This window comes from Gorilla gorilla, chromosome 18, assembly GCF_029281585.2.
Source record: "Gorilla gorilla gorilla isolate KB3781 chromosome 18, NHGRI_mGorGor1-v2.1_pri, whole genome shotgun sequence".
NCBI classification, from domain to species: domain Eukaryota; kingdom Metazoa; phylum Chordata; class Mammalia; order Primates; family Hominidae; genus Gorilla; species Gorilla gorilla.
In genome coordinates, this window is record NC_073242.2 from 27,222,546 (window position 1) to 27,248,875 (window position 26,330).

The window sequence follows — 26,330 nt, forward strand, 5'->3', positions numbered from 1 at the left end:
TCGCCCTCCGCCTCCTGCACCTCAGTGACTTCCCTGACCAAGGAGGAAGAATCGGCGTGCAGCCTGGGCTTCCCTCAATGGCCACGATTCCGCTGGCACAATGTAGTGCCCTGCCCCGGGCCTCAGTTTCCCCATCTGTGGAACTGAGTGTGGCCTCGACGTCAAAAATGTGGACTCTGGTCCGGTCGCGGTGGCTCACGCCTGTAAGTAATCCCAGCACTTTGGGAGACCAAGGCGGGCCGATCACTTGAGGTCAGGAGTTCGAGACCAACTTGGCCAACATGGCGAAACCCCCGTCCCTACTAAAAATACAAAAATTAGCCGGGCGTGGTGGTGTGTGCCTGTAATCCCAGCTACTCGGGAGGCTGAGGCAGGAGAATCACTTGAACCCGAGAGGCAGAGGTTGCAGTGAGCCAGATCGTACCACAGCACTCGAGCCTGGGTGACAGAGCTCAAAAAAAAAGAAAAGAAAAATGTGGACTCTGTGGTCATAGAGCCTGATCTAGAATCCTGGCTCTGCCACTTACTAGTTGGCAGGCGCTTGGGCAAGTCACTGAGCCTCAGTTTCCTCTTCCATTAAATGAGGATATTAGTTCTTGCAAAATAGTGTTGGTGAGATTTACAAGAGATAATAACACCTATATCAGGTGCTTAGCATGGCCATTGAAAAGTGTCACATGGGAGTGCTGATTATATGTTAACTGTTATCTTACCTAGGGATTGTGGGAAAGCAAGTGAAATTACTCGTGGAAGTGAATGGACTGCTTTGAGTCTTCAAGGCATTAATTTTCCAAACGTTTGAATTCTATCCCTGGTCTGAGAGCTAGGGATGCAGCCTAGCAAGGGAAACAGGTAACTAATATAGAACAGCAGTACCTGCAAATATCTGTCTCTGTGAGGATAGATCAAATCCAGGCTTGGTCACTCACCACCCCTGCGATCTTGGACAACCTCTTAACCTCTCTGGGCTTCAGTTTCATCTGCTAAGTGGGAAAGCAGTGGTGTGTGGTGATTAAAAGCTTCAGCTTTGGAGCTGGATGGTCAACATGGAATCCTGGGCCTTAAACTCAGTGTCTCTGAGACATAGGACAAAGTACAGTCAGCTGTCCATGTTTACAGGTTCCCCATCTACGGATTGAAGCAACTGTGGGTGGATAATATTTGTGGGGGAAAACAGTAAAAAATAACAATACAACAATAAAAATAATACAGATTCTGAAAGCAATACAGCATAGCAATTACTTATATAGCATTTACATTGTATTAAGTATTATAAGTAATTTAAAGATGATTTTCAATATACTGGAGGATTTGTGTAGGTTAAATGCAAGTATTCTGGCATTTTGTAAGCACCCAATGGTTCTCCTTGCCTGCTTCCTAGACAGACCAATTTATCAAGACAGGGGAATTGCAATAGAGAAAGTTTAATTCACACAGAGCTGGCTGAACAGGAGACCACAGTTTTATTATTACTCAAATCAGTCTCCCCGGAAATTCAGGGTTTTCGAGGATAATTTGGTGGCTGGGGGGCTGGGGATTAGAGGGTGTTGATAGGTTGGATCAGACAGGAAAGGAGTCAAAGCTGTGCTCTTGCACTGAGTCAGATCCTGGGTTAGGACCATAGGACCAGATTAGCCAGATTACAGGGCTGGGTGGCATCAGCTGGTGCATTAGAACACGGGTTCTGCAAAATATCTCAAGCGCTGATTTTAGGTTTTAGAACAGTGATGTTACTCCCTGAAGCAATCTGGGGAGGGTCAGAATCTTGTAGCCTCCAGCTTGCGTGACCTCCTAAACCATAATTTCTAATCTTTTAGCTAATTTGTTAGTCTACAAAGGCAGACCCGTTCCTAGGCAAGGAGGGGATTTGTTTTGGGAAAGGGCTATTATTGCCTTTGTTTCAAAGTTAAACTATAAACTAAATTCTTTCCAACATTAATTCCACCTATGTCCAGGAATGATCAAGGACAGCTTGGAAGTTAGAAGCAAGATGGAGTCAGGCCAGATCTCTTTCACTATCATAATTTTCTCAGTTATGCTTTTTACAAAGGTGGTTTTGATTTTACATAAGGGACTTGAGCATCGAGAATTTTGGTATCCGTGGGGACTGAGGTACCAATCCCTCACAGATACTAAGGGATGACTGAGCTCAAGTTTTCAGCCTCAGTTTGCTCATCTATAAAGCAGGTTTAATAATAACACTTTGTTGATAATGTTATTCTGAAGATTAAAGGAAGAGTAAACGTAAACTACTTAGAAGAGTGTCTCTGGCACATTGTAAGCCCTCAATAAGTGTGAACTAACACCACTAATAAGTTCTTTATAAACTGCCTAATAGGTAGTCAAATAAGAGGGGAAATAAAGCCCTAAGGAGTAATATTTGTGTTTTGTTTGCCCTACATGGTTTTGTGAAATTTTCTATGCATTATCAATATTTAAAGTTGGGGTTTTCAATCTTTGACTGGGCATGGTGGCTCATTCCTGTAATTCCAACACTTTGGGAGGCCCAGCTGGGAGGATGGCTTGAGCTCAGAAGTTTGAGATCAGCCATGGCCAACATGGTGAGGCCCCCATCTCTACAAAAAAAATATATACGCACACACACACACACACACACACACACATACACATGCAAAAATTAGCCAGGCATGGTGGTGAACACCTGTGGTCCCAGCTACTCAAGAGGCTGAGGTGGGAGGACAGCTTGAGCCAAGGAGGAAGAGGTTGCAGTGAGCTGAGATTGCATCACTGCACTCCAGCCTGTGTGACAGAGCCAGACTCTGTCTCAAAAATAAATAAATAAACTTGGGACATTTCACATAAAACCCTACTGTAGCTGACTGCTCTGGAAAAGTGGGGAAGTCTGACGACAGTGGGCCAGCCTTCCACCATGGCAGCACTTGTTCAGAACTTGGGAAGAGACCGTCCCCTTTTGGGAAGCATGTGCTTCCCTGGTGTGTGGAGAGATAAAAGAATAGAAAACGCTGGGAACACTGGCATTTCAAGATGAAAGGGTCAAGAAAAAAAGGTAGAAAGAAAAGAAAGATTCAAGACTGAGGGGGTTGGTCTTTCACTTGAAGACCATAGAAGTGATGGAAGACCAGGAAGAAATGAGAGAAGGTTTGTATTTTAGAAAAAGAACTTGGGTATATCTATTCTTTTCAAACATGCTTGGAACATTTACAGAAATTGATTACTGGGCCACAAAGGAAGCTTCAAGAAATTCTCAAGAATCTATAGGCGACATTCATGAACCACATGCTGTGAAAGTGGCATCAGAGGCACATAGGAAGACAGACTTTTGAGAAGGAGGGTGTGGTTAGAATCGTCAGTGCTCTGGAGAGGTCAAGTAAGATGCGCCACTGATTTAGAATTTGATGGCCAACAAAGGCCATCTTAATAGAGAGGGGAGGAAGCCAGATCGAACTCCAAGAGTGAAGAGTGGAAGTTGAGGAAGTGGAGAGGGAATGCTGACTGCTCTTTTGGGAAGTATGGCTTCAGAAGGGAAGACTTGAAGACTCAGGAGCAGATATAATAATCCATAAAATAAAAACAGCCGGGTGTAGTGGCTCACATCTGTAATCCCAGCACTTTGGCAGGCCGAGGCGGGTGGATCATGAGGTCAGGAGTTCGAGACCAGCCTGGCCAATATGGTAACACCCTGTCTCTACTAAAAATACAAAAATTAGCTGGGCATGGTGGTGCGTGCCTGTAGGCCCAGCTACTTGGGAGGCTGAGGCAGAAGAATCACTTAAACCCAGGAGGCAGAGGTTGCTGTGAGCTGAGATCGAGCCACTGTACTCCAGCCTGGGCGACAGAGTGAGATTCCATCTCAAAAAAAAAAAGAATTTGAGACTAGCCTGGCCAACATAGTGAGACCCCATCTCTACTAAAAATACAAAAAATTAGCCGGGCGTGGCGGCGCACACCTGTAGTCCCAGCTACTCTGGACGCTGAGGCAGGAGAATGTCTTGAACCCAGGAGATGGAGGTTGCAGTGAGCCGAGACTGTGCCACTGCACCCCAGCCTGGGCAACAGAGCAAGACTCTGTCTTAAAAAAAAAAAACAGACAAAAAGGGATGGGGTCAAAGGTGTATAGCGACAGGATTACTGTTAACCTAGAGAGGAGAAGAGACACTTCTGAAACAGCAGGAAAAGAGGTGAAAGTGGCTAAATAAAAGCTCGCTCCTGATGTTTTCCATTTTCTCCGTAACGTAGCAAACAGTATCATTCTGTGGCTGAAGAGGGCCTGGCGTGGTGGCTCACACTTGTAATCCCAGCACTTTGGGAGGCTGAGGTGGGAGGATTGCTTGAGATCAGGAGTTCGAGACCAGCCTGGGCAACACAGCAAGACCTCGTCTCTACAAAAAAAAAATTAAAAATTAGCTGAGTGTGGTGGCATGTGTCTGTAGTCCCAGCTACTTGAGAGGCTGAGGTGGGAGGATGGCTTGAGCCTGGGAGGTAGAGCCCAGGAGGTTGAGGCTACAGTTGAGGTTAAGGTTGAGGGATGGTGCCACTGCACACCAGCCTATCCCAAAAAAAGGTCGGGAGGTGCTGAGGAGATGCTAAGGGATTTCAGGGGAATGGATCAAAAGGTTTGGAAGAGATGCTGACGACAATGCAGAGATGAGTTCCTAGCTGAGGTTGAAACCAGAAATGTGTAGAGATGACAGTTGGTTATCTGATCCCTCCCTCAACACCCCCATCCCCATCCTGGGGGCTTCAGAGCAGAAGCTCAGCCTGCATTCATACTGAAGTGGGCCTTAGCTGGGGTTAAGCAACTGATTCATAGAAGGCCAAGTGACGGGAGAATGCTGCTGTCAAGTGATCCACTGTGGATCTGGCAAAAATAAAAAGAAGGGAAAGTGCTGACAAATTAAAATGGAAGCAGTACAGCAATCAGAGGCCTCTATGAGGTGAATCTCGTTCAGCAGGAACAAGTAGTGAGTAAGGATCGAAGTTCACCATGAGAGTGGTCCCCCATGGGGTGACAGTCCTGCCTCAGTATGACTCAGAGGACGGCTCATTCCCTAGTGGGCTCTGTGAGTATTTATTGGGCCTTTGAAGTGCCAGACTTTGGACTCTCTATTCCTGGGCAGCTCTGATGGTTCAGACTTCTCAAAGCTGACCCTAAAATGCATGAGAGCTATGAGTACATAAATTTGTTGACCACAAGGCGAGGGCCAAGGCCTTGGCTAGAGAGGAAGCTTCGGGAAGTAATATGCTGAGGGTGTTGGTCTTTCACCCGAAGACCACAGAAGCTTATGAAAAGTAAGTGATGAGATCAGGCTTGTATTTTAGAAAAAAAAACTTTGGTATATCTATTCTTTACAGAAATTGACTATGTACTGGGCCACAAAGGAAGCTTAAATGAATTCCAAAGAATCTATAGACCACGTTCACAAACCGCAATGTGGTAAAATTAAACATCAACAACAAAAAGAGAGCCAAAAAGGTGTAGATACAATACACCTTAAATTAGTAACTGCAGCTGCTTCTGAGGAAGGGGCCAGGAAGTCAGAATGAACTTTTTTTTTTTAACCACGTACATCTATTACTTATGAATTTTTAAAAATTAAAAATTGGGCGGACGCACTGGCTCATGCCTGTAACCCCTGCGCTTTGGGAGGCCAAGGCAGGTGGATCACCTGAGGTCAGGAGTTTGAGACCAGCCTGGACAACATGATGAAACCGCATCTCTACTGAAAATACAAAAAAATCAGCCAGGCATGGTGGTGGGCTCCTGTAATCCCAGCTACTCAGGAGGTTGAGGCAGGAGAATTGCTTGAACCCAGGAGGCAGAGGTTGCAGTGAGCCAAGATCGTGCCATTGTACTCCAGCCTGGGCAACAAGAGCAAAGCTCTGTCTCAAAAAAATAAAAATTAAAATAAAAATTAAAAATTATAAGCATATATTCGAGTTTTATTTCTTAAGTGAGGGGTTGAGTACAGGACCACGTACACAGGTATTATATTTTTTATATGTTGAAAGATTTTATCGTACATTTTTAAAAGAAAAAGAACACATGTTTAGAAACTGAAAACATTCAGATTAAAAAGAAAACCAATATGGAAATTATAAAATATTTGGAAATAAATGACAATGAAAACCTGACATTATAAAACATGTGGGATCCAACTAAATAATTAGCTGGGCACGGGGTTCACGCCTGTAATCCCAGCACTTTGGGAGCCTGAGGTGGGCAGATCACCTGAGATCAGGAGTTCGAGACCAGTCTGGCCAACATGACGAAACCCCGTCCCTACTAAAAATACAAAACTTAGCCGGGCATGGTGGTGGACGCATGTAATCCCAGGTAATCAGGAGGCTGAGGCAGGAGAACCGCTTGAACTCTGGAGGCGGAGGCTGCAGTGACCTGAGATCATGCCACTGCGCTCCAGCCTGGGTGACAGAGCAAGACTCCATCTCAAAATAAAAATAATAATAATAATAATAATTAGAGGGGGACTTATAGCTTTATACTTCTTACAAAATAAGAAAAAAATGTAAAGGAGTTAATTGTTAAAAGTTAGAAAAATAACAACTACAGAAACCCAGAGAAAGCAGAAGGAAGGAAATAAGAATGAAAAAGCAGAAATGAGTAAAACAAAGAACAAAAGAAAATGAAGTTGATTATAGAAGCCAAAAGCTGGTGTTCTCTTAATGACTAATAAAATAGAAAAACTTCATGTAAGATTGATCAAGAAAATCATACAAACAATACGATAAATGGCAAACTGAACATACCAGCTAGAGTAAAAATTTTAGAAAGCACAAAAGTATACCACAAACTTTATGCCAATACATTTGAAAAATTAGAAAAAAGGTAATTTTAACAAAAATAAAAATTACAAAACTTGACCCAAGAAGAAAAGTGTTAGGTTGGTGCAAAAGTAATTGAGGTTTTTGCCATTAAAAGTAATAATCACTAATGAAATCGAGCTAGAAGTATAGGATATGCTTCACCTCCTAAGATGTCCAGAACAAGTAAGTTTTATTGGAGTGATCAGCACACACAAAAAGACTATATTATGCAAAATTCACTGGAATATGAACAAGATAGAGAAAGCTATTCAACACATTCTGAGACTAGTTTAATTTTGACACCAAAAAGAGAACAGCAAAATTAAAGAAAATGTCAGGCTCATCTATATTACAAATATGTATTTTAAAAAGTTCAGTCTACCAGTGTATCAAAAGAATATCTCTTCCAAAAGAGAAAATTCACATGGCTAAAAAATATGTGGGGACCAGGTGCAATAGCTCATGCCTGTAATCCCAGGACTTTGGGAGGCTGAGGCAGGTGGATCAATTGAGGTCAGGAGTTCGAGACAAGCCTGGCCAACATGGTGAAACCCCATCTCTCCTAAAAATACAAAAATTAGCTGGGCATGGTGGCAGGCGCCTGTAGTCCCAGCTACTTGGGAGGCTGAGGTGGGAGAATCACTTGAACCTGGGAGGCAGAGGTTGCATTGAGCCGAGATCACACCACTGCACTCCAGCCTGGGTGATGGAGCTAGACTCCATATTAAAATATATATATATTTATAAAATATACATTTAAATATAAATATAAAATATACATTTAAATATAAATATATATGGAAAGATGTTTAACCTCACTATTAGTTGGAAATAAAACAAGAAAAGGAAACCAACTTTTTCCCTATGAGAATGACAAAATGTGGTCAAGGGTAAAGAGAGACCAGTATTCTTGTACGTATATGGTGGGGTTATAAATGTTGTATATAGCCCCTCTGGAGAGCTATTTGGTGTTATTGAAATTGAAAAAGCTTATCTAGCAATTCCACTTCTAGGAATTTAACTGAAGAAAATCTCCCATGTGTGCTTGAGATTTGCTGCAACAATGTGGTGGGAAAAATGAAACGTCCTAAAGAGCCATTAATAAGGAAATCAAAAAGCAGGATAGTCATGTACCATGGACGGTCATATAACATGAAAAGGAATGAATTAACTCACAAGTGTCTACATGAATGAATCCTGAAAGCATAGATAGAGTGGGGGAAAAGCAAGATATAAAGATGATACAGCAAGATTACCATTTATGCAAATTTGGAGCAATGCAAAATGGCAATATTATAATTTGCCAGTAGATAAGCATATGCATATAAAACTATTTTCTATTTAAGGATTGAAAAGATTGTTATAAAGCTCAAGCGAGAGGGCCTCTAGGAAGGGGAAAGGAAGATTGGGATGGGAGAAGAGAATAAAGATCTTGAGGTTTATCTGGAATATTCTAATTTTATTTCTATTGATTCATTTATTTTGAGCTGGAGTCTTGTTCTGTCACCCATGCTGGAGTGCAGTGACGCGATCTTGGCTCACTGCAACCTCCGCCTCCTAGGTTCAAGCGATTCTCCTGCCTCAGCCTCCCAAGTAGCTGGGACTACAGGTGCACGCCACCACACCCAGCTGATTTTTGTATTTTTAGTGGAGACGGGGTTTCCCCATGTTGGCCAGGCTGGTCTTGAACTCCTGACCTCAAGTAATCCGCCCACCTCAGCCTCCAAAAGTGGGATTATAGGCGTGAGCCACCGCTCCCAGCCTGGAGTATTCTAATTGTGAACTAAAATAATAAAACTATGTATTCATATAGCAATGAATTTAAGGATTGAAAAGATTTGAAAATTTAATTTTTCAAATATTGGCTTTAAAAAGGGGTTAAAGTCAAATATGCCAAAATGTTAACAGTGGTTAATGTTGGATGGTAGAAAAATGGACAACTGTCATTTTTTTCACTTTTACTTTTCTGTATTTAAAAACAAATTTCTGATAGAAAGAGTGAAAATATGAAAAAAGAATTAAAAGTGTATTTTTGAAAAGTACATAGCAATGAATGGAGAAGAGAATGGAGACTAGAGACCAGGTTTTCCACAGCCCAAGTCAAGCCCTTTTCAGAGTCGTTTTCGTCAGCATTTGTATACTACATCATTTTTGTTTCTTTTTTTATAAAGCTCAGCAGTGTGATAAATACATAATTTTTGGATTCATGAAATTTTAAGTTCAAGCCAGGTGCAGTGGCTCATGCCTATAATCCCAGCACTTTGGGAGGCCAAGGCAATTGGATCACGTGAGGTCAGGAGTTTGAGAACAGCCTAGGTGAAACCCCATCTCTACTAAAAATACAAAAATACACACACACAAAAAATTAGCCAGGCGTGGTGGCACATGCCTATAATCCCAGCTACTCAGGAGGCTGAGGCAGGAGAATCGCTTGAACCCAGGAGGCGGAGGTTGCAGTGAGCCGAGATGGCGCCACTGCACTCACAGCCTGGGCAACAGAGTGAGATTCTGCCTCAAAAGAAAAAGACAGAGAGAGAGAGAGGGAGGGAGGGAAAAGAAAAGAAAAGAAATTTTAAGTTCGATCTAGCAGAGGTGATGCACACAAGTTGGTAGGGAAAAAAAGGAAAAGGATCGCCCTCTACTCGTCACTCTTCTTAAAAGGAATGGTGACAGCTCCCAAAGGTCAACTTTAAAAACTGTCAATAGGCCGGCCGGGCACGGTGGCTCATGCCTGTAATCCCAGCACTTTGGGAGGCTGAGGCGGGCAGATCATGAGGTCAGGAGATCGAGACCATCCTGGCTAACACAGTGAAACCTCATCTCTACTAAAAATATGAAATATTAGCCGGGCGTGGTGGCACACGCCTATCGTCCCAGCTATTCAGGAGGCTGAGGCAGGAGAATCCCTTGAACCCAGGAGGCGGAGGTTGCAGTGAGCTGAGATCGCACCACTGCATTCCAGCCTGGGAGACAGAGCGAAACTCCATCTCAAAAAAATAAAAATAAAACCAATTACTAAATTTAAAGGCAGCAGAAAGCTCAGACGCTAAAATGAGAAATACGCACATTGCCAGAGGCAGTGTAGACGGTTTAGTCTCTCCACAGGGCAATTTTGCTGTACTCATTAAGAACCCAGACATGTCTGTGTTCTTTGACCCAGCAATTCCACTTCTGGGAATCTATCTGGGGAAATAATCAAAGATGATCACAAAATTAATATACAAGGAAGTGCATGAGAGACTTAATTATATTAGGGGAAGAAGGAAACAACTTAAATGTCTCCCAATGTTATAAAAGAGAATAGTTGGAGTGGGTAACAATTCTGTGGAATCTTATGTACCCTAAAAATCATGTTTTCAAAGAATACTTGATGTCAGAAAAAAAATTCAGGATATTTTAAGAGAGAAAACTAAACACACACCAGAATATTAACAGTGCATATAAACTTTTTATTATTTTCTTATATTTTCCAACTTTTCTCCAAGAGTATGTCTCATTTTATAATCATAAGAGATACTATTTTCAGAATAACCGAGTCTGTGTGATCATAAAGATTTTAGATATAAGGAAATAGAGAATATATATAATGGTCTACATAGATATGATTGGGATATAGTTATAGCCATAATTACCCAGCATCATCTGAGAATTGTTATATATAAGATTTTTAAATTATTATTATTATTTTTGATACAGGGTCTTGCTCTGTCACCCAGGCTGGAGCACAGTGGCATGATCACAGCTCACTGCAGCCTCAACCTCTCAGACTCAAACAATCTTCCTGCCTCATCCTCCCAAGTAGCTGGGACCACAGGCATAAGCCACCATGGCCGGCTTTTTTTTTTTTTTTTAATTTTTAGTAGAGGTGGGATTTTGCTATGTTACCCAGGCTGGTCTCAAACTCCTGGGCTCAAGCGATCCTTCTGCCTTGGCCTCCCAAAGTGCTGGGATTACAGGTGTGAGCCACTGCACCTGGCCCAGAATTGTTTCACATAACTAGAATATTCCTTCAAGCACCAACATTTTTTAAAGATTTTTTCTATCTTTCTATATTAATTATTCGAAAATATATCTCTCTGCCATCTGAAGCACACGATGACCTTTCTTGATGAGTACAAGGTATCTCTGAGGGCCGGGCACGGTGGCTTACGCCTGTAATCCCAGCACTTTGGGAGGCGGATCATTTGCGGTCAGGGGTTCGAGACCAGCCTGGCCAACATGGGGAAACCCCATCTCTACTAAAAATACAAAAACTGTTCTTTTGGCTTAGGATTGACTTGGTGATGCGGGCTCTTTTTTGGTTCCATATGAACTTTAAAGTAGTTTTTTCCAATTCTATGAAGAAAATCATTGGTAGCTTGATGGGGATGGCATTGAATCTATGAGTTACCTTGGGCAGTATGGCCATTTTCACGATATTGATTCTTCTTACCCATGAGCATGGAATGTTCTTCCATTTGTTTGTATCCTCTTTTATTTCATTGAGCAGTGGCTTGTAGTTCTCCTTGAAGAGGTCCTTCATGTCCCTTGTAAGTTGGATTCCTAAGTACTTTATTCTCTTTGAAGCAATTGTGAATTGCAGCTCTATTCACAATAGCAAAGACTTGGAACCAACCCAAATGTCCAAGAATGATAGACTGGATTAAGAAAATGTGGCACATATACACCATGGAATACTATGCAGCCATAAAAGATGATGAGTTCATGTCCTTTGCAGGGACATGGATGAAATTGGAAATCATCATTCTCAGTAAACTATCGCAAGAACAAAAAACCAAACACCGCATATTCTCACTCATAGGTGGGAATTGAACAATGAGAACACATGGGCACAGGAAGGGGAACATCACACTCCGGGGACTGTTGTGGGGTGGGGGGAGTGGGGAGGGATAGCATTAGGAGATATACCTAATGCTAAATGGCGAGTTGATGGGTGCAGCACACCAGCATGGCACATGTATGCAGATGTAACTAACCTGCACATTGTGCGCATGTACCCTAAAACTTAAAGTATAATAATAATAAAATTAAATTAAAAAAATACGAAAACTGGCTGGGCGTGGTGGCGCATGCCTGTAGTCCCAGCTACTGGGGAGGCTGAGGCAGGAGAATTACTTGAACCCGGGAGGCAGAGGTTGCAGTAAGCCGAGATCGCACCACTGCACTCCAGCCTGGGCAACAGAGTGAGACTCCGTCTCAAAGATATCTTGAGGACAGTGACTACTCTAGGGCTTTTTGCCTTTGCAAGAAATGCCCCAAGACGGTGGTGAATTTTTCATTCTAGGGTCAGCTTTTCGTATTATTTCCATCTCTTCCCCTCTGTCGGGCTACCAGAAGTCCTAAGCGCTTATAATTCCCTTCTTCTAATGTCCTCTAACCTGAGCAAACACATAGCCAGTCTTGTTAGAAAAAGTGGCCAAAAATTAAAAATAAATCTCAGTAAAGCACAGAAGTTTTAGTGTGTAGAACTTGTTATGCTTGTTCTCGCTTTTCAGACCTCTGTTTCCCCTGCGTCTGTGTTCTTGACTCGTTTTCTAAAAAGATAGTGAAGCTACCAGAGAAGTGATTTCCGGATAAGATACAAGGTAATAGTGATTTCCTAACCGACTTTTAAAGAGAACTGATCAAAGGCTGAATTCAGGGCAAGCTCATCAAAACCCCCAACCCAAGCTTCTGAAGAGTTCTTGAATTGTGTTGGCCGTTCTGATCCCACTAGTTTTCTGCACTTGCTCTTCCAGCAGCCTCAGCACCCCCTGGGAGCTCGAGACATCTAAGGAGTTGACTGAGGCCCCTCCCTGACATACTGAAGCGGAATCTGCATTTTAGCAAGATCTGCAGGTGAATTCTGAGCGTGTGAATGTTTGAGAAGCCCTGATCTGTAACACATTTAGAGTCTTTCACGTACCCCACACCGCATGCTCTTAAAGATTATTCCAACAGTAACATTTATCTTTCTCTCTCTCCCTCTCTCTTTCTCTCACTGGGAGCAGGTTGTAAGTCATTTCCACTTTGCATGTGTTTCATTTTCTTTTTTTTTTGAGACAGGGTCTTGCTGTGCCATCCAAGCTGGTATACACTGCTGAATACTTGTAAGGCCCTTGATACTATTTGATAGGATGAATGCAAAAATTGAATTTAAAAAATGAATTTTTTGGCCAGGCGCGGTGGCTCACGCCTGTAATCCCAGCACTTTGGGAGGCCGAGACGGGTGGATCACCTGAGGTCAGGAGTTTGAGACCAGCCTGACCAACATGGAGAAACCCCATCTCTACTAAAAATACAAAAATTAGCTGGGCATGGTAGCAGGCGCCTGTAATCCCAGCTACTCGGGAGGCTGAGACAGGAGAATTGCTTGAACCCAGGAGGCAGAGGTTACAGTGAGCCAAGATCACGCCACTGTACTCCAACCTGGGTGACTGGGAGAGACTCCATCTCAGAAAAAAAAAAAAAAGAATTTTTTAAAGAGATAGGGTCTCACTCTGTCATCCATGCTGGAGTACAGTGGTGTGATCTTAGGTCACTGCAGCCTCAAACTCCTGGGCACAAGTGATCGTCCTGCCTCAGCCTCCCAAGTATCTGGGAGTACAGGTGCACACCACCACACCCAGCTAATTTTTTATTTCTTGTAGAGATTGGATCTCACTTTGTTGCCTAGGCAGGTCTCAAACTCCTGGCCTCAAGTGATCCTCCCTCCTTGGCCTCCCAAAGTGCTGGGATTACAGGTGTGAGCACCCAACTGTTGTGTTTCTTTTTAAATGGACAAAAATGGAGAATTTCCTCCTCTCTATGATTCTTCTTTATTAGTCTACCAGCTCCTTTGAGTCCCCCTTTTTATGATCTGGAAATTATTTATTCCTTTGGGAGCAATAAACAAATAGTTCCAAATTGCTGCTGCTGCTTTTGTCTTCAATAAGATGTAGACACCAGGATTAGGGATGGAGTGTGGTTGGAGGATGAAAAAGTAAAAACCCTACATAGAGTGTCTGTTGCAAATAAAGAGCTTGGTGAATATTGTTGCTGTTCTGATGTTTCCAGAGTGTTTTACTCTTTGTCATTTAATAAGGCTTTTTAAAGTTATGACTACAATTTGATTGAAACATATAGATATTATTATATATATGCCACCGTCATCATAAAAATAGAGATGCAATCATAGTTTTAAATCTCTTTTAATTAAAACTCACTTGAGACCAGGCATGGTGGCTCACGCCTGTAATCCCAGCACTTTGGGAGGCCGAGGTGGGCAGATAACCTGAGGTCAGGAGTTCGAGACCAGCCTGGCCAACACGGCAAAACTCCATCTCTGCTAAAAATACAAAAATTAGCTGATCGTGGTGTCACATGCCTGTAATCCCAGCTACTCGGGAGGCTGAGGCAAGAGAATCGCTTGAACCCGGGAGGCAGAGGTTGCAGTGAGCCAAGATTGTGCCACAGCACTCCAGCCTGGGCTACAGAGCGAGACTCCGTCTCAAAAAAAAAAAAAAAGAAAAAAAGAAACCTCACTTGAAAATGGATTAGAAAACCACAGTTGAAAAGAGAGTAACTGGTTGACTCACCACGTTTTTCATTTTCAGCCAGGCATAGTGGCTCATGTCTTTAATCACTGTACTTTGGGAGGCTGGGGTGGGAGGCTCACTTGAGGCTAGGAGTTTGAGACCAGCCTGGGCAACACAGCAAGACCCCGTCTCTACAGAAAATTTAAAAATTAGCTAGGTCTGGTGGTGGTACACACTGATGAATACTTATAAGGCTCTTGATACTATTTGATAGGATGAACGCAAACATTGAATTTAAAAAATGAATTCAATTCCTATAGTCCCACCTACTGGGAGGCTAAGGTGGGAGGATCGCTTGAGTCTAGAAGTTCAAGGCTGAAGTGAGCTATGATCACACCACTGCACTCCAGCCTGGATGACAAAGAGAGACCTGGTCTCTAAAAACAAAACAAAAAATTCATTTTCATTCAGTTTTTACATTCATCCTAACAAATCTTATCAAGAAAGTGCTCAGCAGTGTGGTAAGATGCAAAGATGAATCTCCATAGTCCTTAGGTCAGGTTGCTCTCAGCTGGCAAGAAAAAATAAGATAAATGCACATTAGTAAGTGTAATCAACAAAGGAATTGCTGGCCAGGTGGAATGGCTCACCCGTGTAATCCCAGCACTTTGAGAGACTGAGGCAGGAGGATCGCTTGAGCCCTAGGAGTTTGAGATCAGCCTGCGCAACATGGTGAAACCCCGTGTCTACTAAAAATACCAAAATTAGCAACGTGTGGTGGCACACGCCTGTGGTCCCAGCTACTGGGGAGGCTGAGGTGGGAGGATTGCTTGAGCCCATCTGCAGAGTTCAAGGCTGCAGAGCTCACAGGCCTGTGGTCCCAGCTACTGGGGAGGCTGAGGTGGGAGGATTGCTTGAGCCCATCTGCAGAGTTCAAGGCTGCAGAGCTCACAGGCCTGTGGTCCCAGCTACTGGGGAGGCTGAGGTGGGAGGATTGCTTGAGCCCACTGTAGAGTTCAAGGCTACAGTGAGCCATAGATTGCACCACTACACTCAGCCTGGGTGAGAGAGTGAGACCCTGTCTCAAAAAAAAAAAAGAAAAGAAAGAGAGAGAGAGAAAGAAAGAAGAAAGAAAGAGAAAGAAGAAAGAAAGAAAGAAAAGAAAGAAAGAGAAAGAAAGAAAAAGAAAAGAAAGAGAGAAAGAAAGAAGGAAAAAGAAAAGAAAGAAAGAAAGAAAAAGAAATTGCTACTAAGTGCTGTTAGTTTATCAGTTAAGCTGGTTGAGGTACAAGAAACTGATGTGATAATCTAAGCAAAAAAAGTTTATTGGAAGGGTAGGAAGGGTATTGGTGTATATTATTCAGGACAGTCTAGGTCATACTGCTATAACAAACATTCTCAAAATTATTATTCCTAGGTAGTGCAATCTACCACATGTGGATCAGCAGGAGGCTCTGCCCTCCTTTCACTCAGACTAATGGAGGTTCCACCATCTGGTGGCTGCAGCCCTGAAACATGAAGGCTCGTTGGTGTGACCATGGCAGGGGAAGAAAGAGGCTGGGGGTTTGCACAGGGGGTTTTTACTGCCTCAGCCTGAAAGTGACATGTGTCCTTTCTACTCTAGGATCTCTGGTCAGAACTAGTCACAAGATCTTCCCTAACTGCCAGAACACTGGGAAATGAAAGGGAACAATGGAATCATTGGCGAGCATTACTGTCTCTGCTCCAGGGTGGCTCATAGACTCAAATGAAAATGCTGGAGCCTCAGATTTGGGACTGAGTGTGGACCAGAGAACTTGGGAGACCTTGCCAGCAGCAGCTTATGGAGGTCTGGTCAGGCTGTCATCCATTTTCAGCTATCTGTCACCCTCTCAGGATTTGCACTGGAGAAAGAGTAAGAGGAGAGAGAGAGAGAAACAACTGATTGGCCCAGGAGGGTTCTATGTCCCACTTGAAACACAAGTTAATGGACAACTTGATTGACAGAGTTGCACTAAAAGGTGGTGGGGGGAGTTCATCCAAACAAAACTGGGGTGCTGTTACAACAAGAGAGGGAGGGTAGGTGCATAGTGAGCAAAAGCACACACTTGCTGCAGAGCTGGTCCAAATACCCACTCTTCAGAGTTGACATCATCTGGAAGGTTTATAGAAGTGGGGGCTTTCCAGATTAGCTTTAGAGGATGGGATAACTGATGCAGAGGAAAGGTAATGCAGGCTGAGAGGCCCGTGTAAGCACAGTGAAGCTGCAGAAGAGTGCAATCATTTGCAAGAAAGAGAAGGCTGGCTGGGTGCAGCGGCTCACACCTGTAGTCCCAGCACTGTGGAAGGCCGAGGCGGGAGGATCCCTTGAGCCCAGGAGTTTGAGACCAGCCTGTGCAACACAGGGAGATCCTGTATCTACAAAAAATTTAAAAATTAGCCAGGCATGGTGGTGCATGCCTATAGTCCTAGCTACTCGGGAGGCTGACGTGGGAGGATTACCTGAGCCTTGGGAGGCTGTGGCTGCAGTGTGTCATGATTTTGCCACCACACTCCAGCCTGGGCAACAGAGTGAAACCCTGTCTCAAAAAAAAAAAAAAAAAAAAAAAGAGAAGGCCATTGAGATTGAACAGAGGATATGATTTGCAGTTACATTTTCACCCCAACTTACCCAGCTTATCTTTCCTTCCCGTGGTGTCAACTCAGGGGACGCAAATGGGTGGAGGCTGGTTGGAATGGCTCATACTACATCATGAGATTGGAGCCTGGTCCTCCATGTTGGCTGAGAGTCTCAGTTCTCCTCCACGTGGCCTCTCCTTGTGGTCAGCTTACATTTCCTCAAAACGTGGCAGTCTCAGGGCAGTTGGGTTTCTTGTGTGCTGGCTCAGGGCTCCGGAGAGGATAAAATCAGAATATCTTGTTCTTCCTCAGGCTTGGGCCCAGACTAGCACAGCATCATTATCTTTTTATTCTGTGAGTTAACATATTTCAGAGGACCAGTGCAGATTCAGAGTGGAGAGGGCTGCATAAGAACACGAACACTGGGAGGTGGCTTCATTTGGGGCCATCTTTGGAGACCAACTATGATGCATGATGTAACTGACCTGAATTCCCAAGCTTCTACCCCCAGCTCCAGCATAAGGTAGGTAAGAAGTGACTGGCAACGTAAGTGGGTCATGTTGGAGGAAAGGTAAGTCTGGAGCTAGGCCTTACAGGTGTTCAGTGCCACAGATGAAAATGATGGTGCTAGGGAAGAGGTAGTGCAGGAGGTCTTTCTCTTCATGGGCCTCTTCCCAGATTTCCCCTGTGGATCTTGTTGGCCAAAACTGAATCACATCAGCACCTCTTACTGCAAGGAAGCCTGGGCAAGTCAGAATCCGTGAAAGGGAAGTGGGATTGTTATTTCTGGCCTAAGTCAACCCTGATTCATTCTCCAGGCATGTGTGGGCCATTGCAGCCTGAATTAATCAGGAGGGAAGAAGAAGTGCGATGATAACTGGCCAGTGATACACAGTGGGAGGTCAGTACAAACCTACCCCAAAGGCCGAGGAAGCTGAGAGGTTGAAGAAAGAGGCTGACAAACCCAGTTTTTCAGAGACAAATTGTTGTTGTTGTTGTCGTTGTTGTTTTTAGAGACAGGGGCTTACTGTCACCCAGGCTAGAGTGAAGTGATGTGATCAGAACTCACTACAGCTTTAAACCTCCTGGGCTCAAGCAGTCCTCCCACTTCAGCCTCCCGAGTAGCTGGGACTACAAGTCACACACCACCACACCTGGCTAATTTTTTTTTAATGTTTTGTAGAAACGGTCTCACTATGTTGTCCATGTTGGCCTCAAAGCCCTGGGTTCAAGTGATCCTCCAACCATGGTCCCCCAAAGTGTTGGGATTATAGGCTGGAGCCATGGCTTCCTAGAAAGAAGCATTTAACTGGGACTTGTGAACAGAAGCCACATATCCAGTGGCTGAGAAATAGCAGTCCCCTGTGCTGCTACCTCCCAGCCCCAAGACCAGGGCTTATATACCATAGGGAAATTGCCTAAGGGCAGGATTTATGATTAGCATGTGTTTACAATAACATCAAGGTTGTTTTGACCTAAGGGCAGGCTTTGCAGTAAGTAGAGATCTTAGAGGCATTCCTGCAACTGTGGTGAATCTTAAGTCAACATGGTGGATCTGCATCCAAAATGGAGTTGCTTTCGCCTCACAGTAGGCAACATACAGAGGATGTCACAAGCAACAAAAAACAGGGAAAGCAGCTTGGAGGATATAGCTTTACTTCAGGTGAGAGGAGGGTGGGGCTGGACCAGGGCAGAAGCAGCAAGGAGTGGGAAATAAGCCAGATGTGAAAATGAACACAGAAGTGGAGGGTACTGCGTGGAATACTATGCAGCCATAAAAAAGAATGAAATCATGTCCTTTGAAGCAACATGGGTGCAGCTGGAGACTGTTATCCTCAGTGAATTAACACAGGGACAGAAAACCAAATACTGCATGTTCTCGCTTATAAGTGGGAGCTAAACATTGAACATGCATGGTCATTAACATGGGAACAATAGACACGAGAGACTTCTAAAGGGAGGATGGTAGGAGGGGGCAAGAGTTGATATGCTTCCTATTGGGTACTATGCTCAGTACCTGGGTGATGGGGTCATTTGTACCCCAAACCTCAGCGACACACCATTTACCCATGTGACAAGCCTGAACAGGTACCCCCAAAACCTAAAAGCTGGGAAATAAGAAAAGAAGCAGAGTGCACAGCCCATGGCTGCTATGACTGTCTTTCACAAGCGAGAATGGGAAAGAGAGACAGAGAGGGAAGTCAACAATGACAACATCATTTCCAGCTTGCTTAATTGGATGGTGACACCATCCAAGCACAGAAGTTAGCTCGCGAGAGACAATGACTTTGCCCTAGGCATTCTGAGGGCAAGAGGTGTGAGAGAACATGCTCAAGGTGTGGATCATGAAACACGAGGGCATGGGGCCAGGTCGGGGGGCTCACGCCTGGAATCCCAGCACTTTGGGAGGCCGAAGCAGACGGATCACATGAGGTCAGGAGTTCGAGACTAGCCTGGCCAACATGGCAAAACCCCATCTCTACTAAAAATACCAAAATTAGCTGGGCGTTGTGGCAGGTGCCTGTGATCCCAGCTACTTGGGAGGCTGAGGCAGAAGAATCGCTTGAAACCGGGAGGTGGAGGTTTCGGTGATCCGAAGTGGCACCACTGCACTCCAGCCTGGGAGACACAGTGAGACCACCCTGTCTCATAAATAAATAAATAAATAAATAAATAAATAAATAAAATACTAGGGCATGGGAGAAAGGACAGGGCTAGATGTGGAGACTTTAAATGACCAATGCAGAACTGTAGTCAACGCCATGCTATGGGCTGGGTGCAGTGGCTCATGGCTGTAATCCCAGCACATTGGGAGGCCAAGGTGGGAGGATTGCTTGAGCCCAGGAGGTCAAGAATAACCTGGGCAACATAGGGAGACCACGTCTCTACAAAACAAAATAAAACCAAAACAAAATCGTCACACTATGGAATGATGTGTCTGCTTGTACCAGGTCTGGAAGAATGCACACCCAATGCTCACAGAGGTTCCATCTGGGAAATCGGATTGGACAGGGCCAGAATAGATCCAGGGGAAACATTCACTGAATATATATACTTATGTATTGTGGAAGCTTTGATGGTGGTCATGTACCCAAGAAGGGAAAAAGTAAGTTTATAAATGAGCAGAACCAGAAGAATGCTAGAGGAAAAAGGAGAGGATGTGAATGATTACATTTAGAGGGCAGGATGAGAAGTGAGAGGAGGTGATTAGAGAGGTCAGGAGAAACCAGGAGGGTAGGTATGGAATCTTGGAAATCAACAGAAGAGAACATTTCATGAAGAATGAACAGCTGCAGAGAGAAAAAGATTGCATGAGAACTGGGAAAAGAAAGGCTTTGTGTTTGGTGACACTGTCATAGTTGACCCCAGAAAGCATGGTTTGAGTAGAGTGGCCCAAAAGAGAAGGATACTGGAAGGGGAGGATCAGTACCAGAGATGAACTACAGTCGTATATAAAGAAATGTGATGACACGAGGAAAGAGAGCACTCATTGGGGTCGAGAAATGATATTTCTTGCCTCTGGGAGAGTGATCATATCCTTAAATTTTTTTTTTTTTTTTTTTTTTTGAGATGGGGTCTCACTCTGGCACCCAGGCAGGAGTGCAATGGTGCCATCTCGGCTCACTACAACATCCGCCTCCTGGGTTCAAGTGATTTTCATGCCTCAGCCTCCTGAGTAGTTGGGACTAGGCACCCGCCACCAATGCCTGGATAATTTTTGTACTTTTAGTAGAGACGGGGTTTCACCATGTTGGCCAGGCTAGTCTCGAACTCCTGACCTCAAATAATCTGCCTGCCTCAGCCTCCCAAAGTGTTGGGATTACAGGCGTGAGTCATTGCACTCGGCCTTAAAATGTATATTGACACCACTCCTCACTTCTAGCTTGTTTTTGACCTGCAAACCAAGAAGTAAGCATTACATCAACCTGTACAAGGTGCACATCAGTGATTCCTGCAACATCCTGCATCATGATGGGACCGGTAGTTGATGTGGTAAAAATATGTTGTGCATTAGTCTTTCCCACGAAATTTTTTCTAGCCACAAAATTAACCAGAAATAAGAGAAGCATAGCCCCATCCCCCCTTTTCTCAGCAACACAGAGAGACAGTGTCTCCAACACAAGAGAATGAATAACCTGCCAAAAACTAAGTTAGAAATACTGATGAAACCAGGTTAGATGATATGCTGTAGTTTCTCTGCCATCCCTCAGTGGATTGAAACCATGTTACAATTTGATGATGGGATGTCCCAGAACAAATGAACAAGGTTGTGCCAGCAGAAATGAAGCCTGAGGATTTGGGGTCATTCACTTGTGAATGATTCCTCTCTCCCTGTCTTCTTTCTCTTCCTTTTTGCTGTATTTTTTTTCATGTACTCACTCTCTTTTCCACAGACAGACTGCGGAACTGCCCATGAGGCCAAGCACCTATTAGTAGACCAAGAAGCATCACCCAACTGTGGCCTAAGTCGGCAGCCAGCTATTGTTCTCATCTGAGTCTGGGAGTTCAGGATTTCCATCCTGACCCGGCTACTTTCTTTCAACAGTTACCCACTGTAAATTTCCGAATACTTTCAGCTACTAATCCCAGTGTACCCAATTAAAAATGGCTTTCCTAATAAAGGCATTTCAGATCGAATTTAGCAAAGTGTTCCAAGGTAGGAGTTTCCAGGGCTGGGGCAGAAGCTCAATGATCTTATAAAGGCCCCTGCTCTGACATCTTCAGCATGTTGGCTTTTATCCTTGGCTCTGTCCTCATGGTTGCAAGATGGCTGCCACAGCTCCAAGTATCTCCTGCCTCCAAGACAATGTCCAAAAATCTCTTTCTCTCTCTCTCTTTTTATCAGAGAGGAAAATCTTTCCCAGAAGCCTCCTTGCACACCTTCATTCAAGCTCCATTGCCCAAGATTAGGTCATCCACCCCCCAGCTGTAAGGAGCCTGGGGAGGTGAGTACCTTGCATTTTCAGTCTCTATAGTGGAAAAGAGGACTTGGAATGACTACTTGGTAGGCAACCAAACATCCACTACAAGTAACAGTGATGGAAATAAAAAGTAATAATGACAGCAAACATGAATTACGCTATTAATACATGTTAGACATTGTTTTAAAGGGTTAACATGCATTGGCTTAGTTCATCCCAAAAATACTACTAACGAGATCCGTATTATTGCAGTCCTCATTTTATAGGCAAGAAAATGGGCTCAGAGAGGCTTTACAAATTTGCCTCCACCCCTGCCCCTCCCCCCAAAAAAGAAAAAACTTGCCCCCGGCCCGCAGAGCCCCAGTTAGAAAGCCCACACTTGGCCTTTTGGAGACCAAGGTCGGTGAGACATTCCTTGGCATTAAAAGATTCACAGTTCAGAGGAAGGCCCAGGCCAGAAAATAAATGACTGAAATATCACGAGTGAGGTAAGTGCTGATCTAGGAGAAATAGGGTGTTAGCAAGAAAGTGTCTGGCCGCAGCATACCATGGCCCCTCTCCTAGGACTGCCAGGCCAATCTTGTGTTTCCAGTGAAACCTCCCAGGCAGGAAGCGAACAGAAGAAGTTGCCTGAGGGGCATGAGCCAAAGCTGGGGCCTCAGTTGTGGAAACATCCCCCAAACTGGGATGATGGGGGTGGGGGCATTTTGGAGTGTGTGACAATGCTGTGTTGCCTCAAAGTGCCCAGAGAGGCGCCAGGACCCTAGCAGGCGTAACTGCATGACGCTATAAGGGAGGTTGCACCCCCCCAGCCACTGCCAGGTGCCTGTGCCCAACCTGGGAAGGAGTAGCGAGGACACCCACCTTCCAGGACCAGATGGAATTGGAAAATACTGCACTGTGTTGCCTGCTGCAGATAGGAGATAGAGGGCCCTCTCTAAGTGTCTGTGCTGTGTAGGACACCCCATCCCCTATCCTCTGTTTCCCCCTTTAGTTCTCTGTAGGCACAGAGAGAATCCAGACAACCACTGAGAGCAATTTATTGCACTCTGGGGCTTGAGGCCTTGGCACCAGACTTAATTGTATTTGAAACAACAAATTCCTATGGCATGTCGTACATCCAGAGAGAAAGCCAGTCTGAGCTTGGGGCTGCATGTGCAGATCAGTGGGAATGCAGAAAAAGATAACACTGTGTCTATCACAGGAGAAGGAATCCAAGAAGGCTCCTGTACACTTTCATGCCCAGATGAGGGGCAGTGTCAGCAGGGTACTGAAGGATGAACAGGAGTTCGCCAGGTGGACAAAAAAGGAAAAAGTTCTACACAAGGCAAAGAAGTATGAAAGACATTCTGGAGCTGTGAGCGTTCTGATATTGAGCACACAGGCCCATAGATAAGGCAGGTAGAGAAGACCCAGAGGCTTTCTCTTGTGCTCCAACACTTTGGGTAGGGAAGACTAGCTCTTAAAAAGAATGAAATGGGTCTGAATGAGAGTTGTCCAAACTCGCACTTTTATTTTATTTATTTATTTTTTAGATGGAGACTCTTTCTGTCACCCAAGTTGGAATGCAGTGGCATGATCTCAGCTCACTGCAACCTCTGCCTTCCGGGCTCAAGTGATTCTCCTGCCTCAGCCTCCTGAGTAGCTGGGACTACAGGTGCACGTCACCACGCCTGGCTAATTTTGTATTTTTAGTAGAATCAGGGTTTTACCATGTTGGCCAGGCTGGTCTCCAATTCCTGACTTCAAGTGATCCTCCCGCCTTGGCCTCCCAAAGTGCTGGGATTATGGTCGTGAGCCACCATGCAGGGCCAAACTTGCACTTTTAAGTACCAGGACATTTTCCTATTCATGAACCCCTTTATAAGTTGAAATTACCTGTAACTCCAATACGTAAATCGGATGTAATAGGGATACCTTTTTCCCTGACAACAATTGTCTTGGATGCAGGAAACGCCTCCCGATTTTACTAGTACATGAAGTTAAGCCCAGCGCTGTGTCTCCAGAGACAAGGCTGGTGAGAAAGTTAATCTCTGTCATTATGGGGAACCCTCCCTACCAGAGAGCTGAGTGGAAATCCAGGGTCTGGTCTAATCCTAACTGTTGAGGGGGTCCCTGAGACTTTCATCGTACTGGTGACTTCCAGAAGGTTGACTGTCCTCTGCTGTCTCCCCAAGCTGACTTCTTGTTGCAGAACTTGGGATTCTTGTGTGTGTGTGTGTGTGTGTGTGTGTGTGTGTGTGTGTGTGTGTGTGATGGAATCTTGCTCTATTGCCCAAGCTGGAGTGCAGTGGTGTGATCATATTAAATAACTTCACTGATGCCTCCAACTTCTAGACTCAAGGGATCCTCCCACCTCTGCTTCCCGAGTAGCTGGCCTACAGGCGTGGACCACCACGCCCAGTGACTAGTTTGTTTTCTTATTATTGAGTTTTGAAAGTTGTTTATAAATTCTGGATACAAGGCTTGTATTTGATAGATAATTTGCAAATATTTTTTCAGTCTGCGGCTTCTCTTTTTTTATTTTCTTAATGGTGTCATTTGACGATCAGAAGTATTACATTTTGATGAAGAGCAATTTGTCAATTTTGTTCTTTTATGAGTCATGCTTTTGGTAGCATATCTACATAAACGTTTTTATTCATCTATTTATTGTATGTATTTATTTTGAGACAGGAGCTCACTCTGTCACTCAGGCTGGAGTGCAGTGGTGCTATCACAGTTCACTGCAGCCTCGACTTCCCAGGCTCAATCAATCCTCCTACCTCAGGCTCCCAAGTAGCTGGGACCACAGGCACGTGCTACCACACCCAGCTAATTTTTTGTATTTTTTGAAGAGATAGGGTTTCACCATGTTGCCCAGGCTGGTCTCAAGTTCCTGGGCTCAAGCAATCCACCAGCCTCGGCCTCCCAAAGTGTTAGGCTTACAGGCATGCTGGCCTATATTAACACTGTTAAACATCTTTATTAAGATATAATTCATAAACCATATGATTCACCCATGTAAAGTGTACAATTCAATGGCTTTCATCTTCAAATGCCTGTGCTGGGATTAACACTTCAGCATGCATGTCACCAACTAGAAGAGCTCGCCTTTTGTCCATAATTTTTTAAATGTAAAATTTACATATAATGAAATTCACAGATCTTAAGTGTATCATTTGATGAGTTTTGACAAAATTCATTCACCGGTGCAATGCAAATCTCTATCAAAATATAGAACCATCAAAATATAGAACAATCTGGTAGGGTGCGGTGGCTCACGCCTGTAATCCCAGCCCTTTGGGAGGTCGAGGCAGGCGTATCACGGGGTCAGGAGATCGAGATCATCCTGGCCAACACGGTGAAACCCCATCTCTACTAAAAATACAAAAAATTAGCCGGGTGTGGTGGTGGGCGCCTGTAGTCCCAGCTACTCAGGAGGCTGAGAAAGGAGAATTGCATGAACCCCGGGGGCAGAGCTTGCAGTGAGCCGAGATTGTGCCACTGCACTCCAGCCTGGGTGACAGACCGAGACTCTGTCTCAAAAAAAAAAAAATATATATATATATAAAATATATTTAAAATATATAATATATATAAAATATATATATTGTATATATTATATAATATATATATTATATATATTATAGATATATTATATATATATAATATATATAATATATGTATAAGTCCCTGTGCTGGGATTACAGGAGTGAGACACTACACCCAGTAAATTTATTCCTTTGCATTTTATTCTGTGTATTCACAATTTGTGCTAATATCACCACAATCAGTTTTAGAACATTTTCATGCTGTCAAGGAGAAACCCCAGACGCCTTAACTGTCAGTGTCTCACTCTCCCGTTCCCACCCTCCAAATCCAGACAGACAACCATCTACTTTCTGTCTCTATAGATTTGCCTATTGTGAACATTTCATATGAATAGAATCGTACCATTTGCTACCCTTCGTGTCTTTCACTCAGCATTACGTTTTCAAGGTTCATGCACATCACAGCGTGCATCAGTATTTCATTTCTCTTTATTGCCAAATAATATCCCTTGTATAGATACACCACATTTTATGTATCCATTATCAGTTGATGAACATTTGGGTCATACGAGTTGTTGTGTGGGTATATGTTTTCACTTCCCTCAGTTATACACCTAGGAATGGAATTGCTGGGTCATGAGGTGACTGTATGTTCGGGCATTTGGGAACTCCTAGGCTGTTTTCCAAAGTGGCAGCACCACTTTGCATTTTCACCATCAGTGCGTGAGGTTTCCAATTTCTCAACATCCCAACCCACACTTGTTATTATCTGATGATAGCCATTTTAGTGGGTGTAAAGTAGCACCTCACCGTGGTTTTGATTTGCTTTTCCTGATGATGTTGAGCTCCTTTTTAAATTTGAGACAGGGTCACTCTATTACCCAGGCTGGAGTATAATGGCACGATCACAGCTCACTGCAGCCTTGACCTCCTGGGCACAAGCGATTCTCCTGCATCAGCTTCCTGAGTAGCTGGGA

General features: G+C 44.0%; 1 long non-coding RNA gene across 3 annotated transcripts; it reads left to right on the plus strand.

The window, feature by feature from the left end:
• Positions 1–65: 65 nt before the first annotated feature.
• On the plus strand, positions 66–21,536 carry LOC109023672 (uncharacterized). 3 transcript variants are annotated; one of them, XR_010131528.1, is made up of 5 exons: positions 66–203; positions 12,543–12,642; positions 15,925–17,799; positions 19,850–20,004; positions 21,293–21,536. It is a non-coding gene; the product is annotated as an uncharacterized lncRNA (long non-coding RNA). The 3 variants fall into 3 exon arrangements; XR_010131526.1 differs by having other exon boundaries at positions 15,925–20,004; XR_010131527.1 differs by lacking the exon at positions 19,850–20,004.
• The last annotated feature ends 4,794 nt before the right edge of the window (positions 21,537–26,330 follow it).